The following is a 7,168-nucleotide window of genomic DNA, read 5'->3' as shown; positions in this document are numbered from 1 at the left end:
GAAGAGCAAGATAGCTTCAGAGAAACGCTTGTCTTCTCGTGATGGTTTTGGTCCACACGCTCACACATCTTGATCACGTTCATACGACCAGCTCCGAGAGTTAATTGTAACTTTTCTGATGAACCTGGGTTTATTATGTTTGACTAGATATTTGTAAACGAAGTTGTAAAGTTATTGAACTATGTCTGTTTCCGTTTTAGCGACAAAAAGAAGGAATCTTGCCTTCAGTGCGTCGAATTCTCAGAGAGACTCACCTCAAAGCTGATGGCTCTTATGTGGATGATAGGGCGAGGTCGATTGAAGAAGAGATTCAAAGAGAGATTGATGCAGTCTCGCAACCCTCGGATGGCGCCTCACAAGGAGGTTCCTCTGCCACAGGGTTGACTCGGCTTCAGGAGGATGAACTTTTCTATAAGGTAACATGATCTCCTATGATATCTATTTGGATCAGTTTCAAACTTACTCTAAGATTTGGATTTATATTTTTTTTACATATTCTATTGTTCATCTATCATGAACAGGTATGATTTACTACTTTTGTTGTCTACACTGTTTGATAACCTATACATATTCGCTTGTTTGCTCAAGTTACAAGTGGGTCTTTATGAGACACATATTGATGTTATGAGATCAGATATTAACAACACTTTTTTTCATTAGGTTGTACCATCTCAAAATGGGAGGCAGAAACTACATCCGGTGAGCGTGGAGAAAGCTCAGCTGGTGCAGTGGAAAGGATCTCTCTTGAACGTCAACTCACATCTCTTCAAGAGCAGCTGGGTAATGTTGTGGAATTTATGAAGCAATATATGCCTGAAGGTGGCTCACACTCTTTTCCATCGGCTCAACCAACTAATGGTATGGGTGCATCAGTGACCAGCCCAACTCAAGCCAACAACAGGGACAACCGAGATGCCAATCCTGAAGATGCTGACATCCATCTCAGTCATCCCACTAATGTGCCTGATGAGACTCATGAGCCAGAAGACGATGACGGTGATGCATTTCAAGGTAGCATCGTCTGATGAACACTCAATATCAGCTTTCTTTAACTCCTGCTCTTTTGTTTTAATACTTTGAGCAGAGTCTTTTGATTTATATCTCTACTCTGTACTGTGGTCTAAAACTCTGCTTTCCATTTCGGTTTAAAACTCTGATCTGTAGTCTTTTGCTGAAAGCTCTGCTCTGTAGTCTTTTGTCTGCTGGTAAAACGTTGTATCACTTCCTGTTTGTACCTTTGTATCTTATTTGTACTTTTGTTTTCCATTTGGCGCAACATATTAAACCTTGCATCAGAAGTCAACGACTTCCATAACAAACTAACATTTCAAATAAGATACGCATAACGGAACAACCAGATAGCTACGAGACGATTACGTTGCAACTTTGTTACAATTCTTTTTACAACACACAGCTAATTAGTTACCGTTTATATTGTAATAAATCGAAACTAATTTGTTACAGTAACGCGTAGCTAACTCTTACGGAATATCCGAAGCTAACTGTGAAAACTATGCGACAAACACCTTTTCCCAATTAGTAACAAGTTAATGACAAACACCCTTGAAGATTGTTGTGAATATGTAACCACAACATTTTTGTCATGTTTTGTAACCATTTGCTACTAATACGGTCGACGACAATTGTCTCAAATAAGCTTAGATAACTGTATCAATTAGTAGCATGCTTGTCACAATTTCGGCTGTCTCTAATCTGTAGCAATTTGCAATGAATTGCGATGAAGGAGTCAGTTTGTGACGAGTAAATAATTACTAACTTTTTTGTAACAAATCTGTAACAATTTATTTGTAGCTACGGAAAACAAGTCATTCCTACACATTTGTTTGTAACTATACAACAAATTTTACATTTTCCTTTACCTCTATTTTGTATCAAAGTTGTTGTGCAATAAAATATTTCTTCCGTTTCTTTATAGAAAATTGATTTATTTGCACGATTCTACAAACAACATATTATTTTACTTGTTGCATATATTTTGGTTTGATTTTTTATTGTAACAAACACAAAATAATTAAAAAATAGTTATATTACAAAACAAAACTATTGGATGAATGATTTATAAATCCATATAAAGTTGTAAAATTATAAAAATTAAAATATATGAATTCTGAAATGATATGTTTTATCCTTCATTTATATTATTATATTTTCACTTTCAAATCCATTCAAATTTATTTAAACTAAATTGTGGGTTTTAAAATCCAAAAACAAATTACTAAACGAATAACATGAAATTTTAATTTTGAACTAAATCATATAACTAATAATACATAATTTGGATAAGTTTTTTAAAATTAATGATTAAATAACACATAATTTTTGTTTGAATTTTCAAATATTTTAAAATGATAGAACCAATAACCTTTAAATATTATTTAGTAATTAATATGATTATTTTAATAATTAGGTTTTGACCCCACGAACATATTGTTAAGCCAAATACTTTGTCTCTTTCTTTAGCTTCTTAGCTAGTTATAAACTACAAGAATGTTGTTTTGTTGACAAGTCTCATAGACGCTTAACTAATATGGCGACCGAGACCTTTTGAAACGCACCACATTGCTAAGTCTTCTTCAAAATTAACACTTTCCTCTTATTGATGTTATTTATGTATACGTTAAATAAAATATTTCAAAATACCTTAACACGGTATGTTAATTACATATTCCTCTTTTTCTTAGTCAGTTCTTAGAAAGTGTCAAAACAAGATGGAATAGACCTTTTGATTAATTCCACTCAAATTTCGTTTAGTCATTAAAAGGCGACTGGTTTAGTCAAAATGTTGATTATTTAATAATTAACTAAATCTGTTCTTAAGATTTACGCGTGTGCCCTAGCTACCTGCCTACCTCTCTCTATATAAGAGTAGACGCATGCATCAATATTTCTCAAAATCTCTCTAAATATCATTACTCTCAAATTCAAGTACAATCTAAAATAAATAATAATAACGAACTAATTAACGTCCAAGCAAATGGAAATTAAGGTTATTGCACTAGTAATCACACTATGTGTAGCATCATGGGATACTGTAGAGGGAAGATCTTTTAGATTTTCTACGACTCCACTAAATCGTTATAGCTTTCCTCCTCATTTTGATTTTGGTGTTGCTTCTTCTGCTTATCAGGTTCGTTACTTTATTTTACTTTATTTTATTTCTTATAGATGAGTTAGAACTCGTATTGAATTTGTTTATGTACGTGGATGGAATCCAGTATGAAGGTGCTGCAAAAGAAGGAGGGAGAACTCAAAGCATATGGGACAATTTCACACATGCATTTCCAGGTTCACATTCTATTTCACTCATTCAAAAAGTTTTATATAGAGAGAGATATATATATACGAGGTCAGTTATAAATAGTAAGTAATTTTTTTTGCAGAAAGGACAAGCATGGACAATGGAGATGTTGCCGTTGACTTTTATCATCGTTATAAGGTCTGTGCATATGTCCATCTTTACTTTTTATATGTTATATAAAATGCATGCATAATATCAGAATAATTATGCTTTAAGATAATATTTTTTCTCTTGACGCAAAAACTTATATTAATGTAAATGAGCAGGAAGACGTCCAACTAATGAAGGGAATGAATATGGATAGTTTCAGATTTTCCCTGTCCTGTTCAAGAATATTACCAAGTAAGTACACTTATCTGTTTGTTTCTACTTTTTTAGAATGGACTTATATTCTTAGATCTCCTATCTTTTTACTATTTAGAAAAACAAATATTTTACCTTTTTCGAATTTTTAAATTTCAGGTGGAAAACTAAGTGATGGGGTCAATAAAGAAGGGGTTCAATTCTACAAGAATCTTATTGATGAGCTTATCGAAAACGGTCAGATTTCATATGCTTAATTAATTATATTAGTTGGTTGTTCAAACAAAAAAAATTTATACTATTAGTGTGCAGATCAACTGCTCGATTTAAATTCAAAGTGAATAGTTAAGTTTTGTGTTTGGAATGTTATTCATTACATATATTTAAAAAACTTAAACATACATGCAGGTATCAAACCTTTTATAACAATTTATCATTGGGATATACCGCAAGCTCTTGACGACGAGTATGGTAGCTTTTTAAGTCCTCGAATCATGTAAGTTAATAATCCAAGATCCATCCATGGTGTTTACCATTTACACATCTAAAAAGATGTTGTTTGACCTTTTTTTTTGTTGTTTCATACAGAGATGATTTTAGAAACTATGCCAGATTTTGTTTCCAAGAGTTTGGGGACAAGGTTAGTATGTGGACAACGTTCAACGAGCCATATGTGTACAGCGTTTCGGGTTATGATGCGGGCAACAAGGAATGGGTCGATGTTCCAAATGGGTAAATAGTTTGTGTGTAGCTGGTGATTCGGGCACGGAGCCTTATTTAGTATCTCACCACCTTCTTCTTGCTCATGCTGCTGCCGTTGAAGAATTCAGAAAATGTGACAAGGTACACAAAAAAACTTTCAAATAATAGAGTCTTCATATTTTAGGAATTTTTAACTCAATAATGAGTTGATAGATTCATATCACTTAATCTAAGAAAAAGGATTTAATGCAAAAACAAGTGACATTTTAAATGAATGTATTTGTGAAACAGATCTCAAAAGATGCTAAGATAGGCATAGTGTTGTCTCCTTATTGGTTCGAGCCATATGATATTGCTTCTGATGCTGACAAAGAAGCAGTTGAAAGAGCTCTTGCTTTCAATCTTGGTTGGTAAGTTGTCATCTAGTTGGCTCATTGCCTCGTTCTGTGTTATTAATTAATAATCTATCAGAAGGAATACAAAAAAAAATCAAGAGTGCTTCTCTAATCTAATCTTGTGCTAAATTTAGCTTACATTTTTGTCTAGGCATCTCAGCCCTTTAGTGTTTGGAGACTATCCAGAGTCGATTAAGACAAATGCTGGAAATAGATTGCCGTCTTTCACCAAAGAGCAATCTATGATGGTTAAAAATTCATTTGATTCTATCGGAGTAAATTACTACACTGCACGATTCGTCGCTCACGATCTTCACGTCGATATTTCTCGGCCTCGCTTCATGAATGACCAACACCTCCAATACAAAAGTTAGTTCGATCTCATAAAAAAGATTTATTTGGCTTTCAAATTGTCTTACCAAGAAAATACTAATGTTACAACAACTAATGATATTACATTTATCATTTTCTTATTAGTGACAAATCGTAGTGGCGACAACATCTCATCAGAATCGGTACGTACGAACTTCAATATATATCACAACAACTTATTCTTCCAACTTTATAATGAGTTTTAGTATGTTTAGCAATACATAATTTTTACCATTCTTTCTGTTTCTTTTTCCTTAAATTCAGGATGGGTCCAAAATTCTCTGGTCATATCCGGAAGGGTTTCGAAAGATTCTTAATCATATCAAAAATACATACAACAATCCAACTATTTACATAACTGAAAACGGTAAGAACGTTAGAAACATGATCAATATAGTCTCCATATCTATTTCTCTGTGTTTAATATCAGTAGTAACCACATGAAAATATATAGGTTTCGATGACTACGAAAACGGAACAGTGACACGTGAAGAGATACTAGAAGATACAAAGAGAGTAAAGTACCACCAAGAACATCTACAAGAACTCCAGAAAGCGATCACGTAAGAAAATTTCACTATCTATGAATAAAACTGATTGGTATATCAGTATATAGTTAATTAATTAGTAGAGTCCTGGAATTATATAATTCATGTAATGTCCACAAATATGCAGCGAGGATGGGTGTGACGTGAGAGGCTATTTTACATGGTCCTTGTTGGATAATTTCGAATGGGAACATGGATATGCAGTGAGGTTCGGTCTGTACTACGTTGACTACTCGGATGGTCTAAAACGACATGCTAAAAATTCAGCCAAATGGTTCAAGCATTTTCTTCAAAGATCCGAAAAGCCAATGCCGATGGATCTGTTTCAGAGTGTCAAGAGTTGGTGGTCTACATTACAAATGATTTAAGCTCATTCTGAGGAAGAAAACTTAATGATGAAAAGTAACTGATTCTTTAATCTAGTTCTTGGTAAACTTATGCGATATAAGTAGGTTAATATTAAGATATACAAACTATATATTTTTTTTTTACGTTTTCTAATTTATTCATAAAGTTTCTTTTGAGATCACTCGTGTACATATAGTTCGTTCTTTCCATGAATAAAGATCGTCATTCATTTTGGCGTGGTATGACTGTATGAGAGACTTATAGGTATATTTTCCGATTCTTGCGTTTCCGGGAGTTATCTTCTCGAATATATATTTTTATTTCTGCGAGTCAGTTTTGTTTCTCGCGTGATTGATAGAAGTTTTGTAGACGTTATCATGGACTCTATACATATATAAAAATGATCCAATATGGGGACAAGGGCAAGTTGAGAAGAAAGTCTTTCAACTCGGGAGAAAAAGAGGAGAAACTTAATGAATGAACGAACGATAATTGTGTGTTTTTCTTATTATTGAATGATCCAGCAATTTCAAAATAAGTTTTCTTTTCATATTCCATTCAATTATTTATGGTGATTTTATGATTGACCTAGAAAAAAAATGTTTTCATTATTAACAAGACTTGGTGGTCTCCAACAGATTCTTCACAGCAGTTGACCCACGGGCCACGGTAGAGGCGGATGTCGGCCAATATATATAGATAGGCTTATTTGGACCATGATATTTTGTTCGGCCTTAAAGTAATCTAATCTCAAACCAAGATGTTTTGGAATATATTACTGCCATCGAAGAACAAAAGGTTCTCTAAAGTTATTACGAAGATATTTTAGCAGTCTAGCTAGACTAGAAGTTTGGAATCGATAAATTATTGTTTTTATTACCTTAAACAAAATATATGTGGGAGTGTACAATCGAACATCAGTGCTGCTACATAGATTTGTAATATATATGCCTACTAGACAAACACAAAGGCGAGAGACATATATGTATGATAATAGTATCTTAGTCGTTGTTCCGAAAGTTCTCGAGGCAATGTTCTTGGTCCAGATTCCTACTCCAAAACTTCTTGTAGTACTCTGCGTAAGTGAAGTCTCTGTAGACTGGCTTCGCTTCGTCGTTCTCGTCTTCCCACAAAGGTTTGGCCGGGCTCATGACAGCACAGTCAGCTGGGCACAGAAACGA

At 33.7% G+C, this 7,168-nt stretch overlaps 1 pseudogene; it reads left to right on the top strand.

The window, feature by feature from the left end:
• On the top strand, positions 2,937 to 6,236 carry LOC104736477 (annotated as a pseudogene).

Source organism: Camelina sativa, chromosome 13 (genome assembly GCF_000633955.1).
Source record: "Camelina sativa cultivar DH55 chromosome 13, Cs, whole genome shotgun sequence".
In the NCBI taxonomy this organism is placed as follows: Eukaryota; Viridiplantae; Streptophyta; class Magnoliopsida; order Brassicales; family Brassicaceae; genus Camelina; species Camelina sativa.
This window is presented reverse-complemented; position numbering and strand designations above follow the sequence as displayed.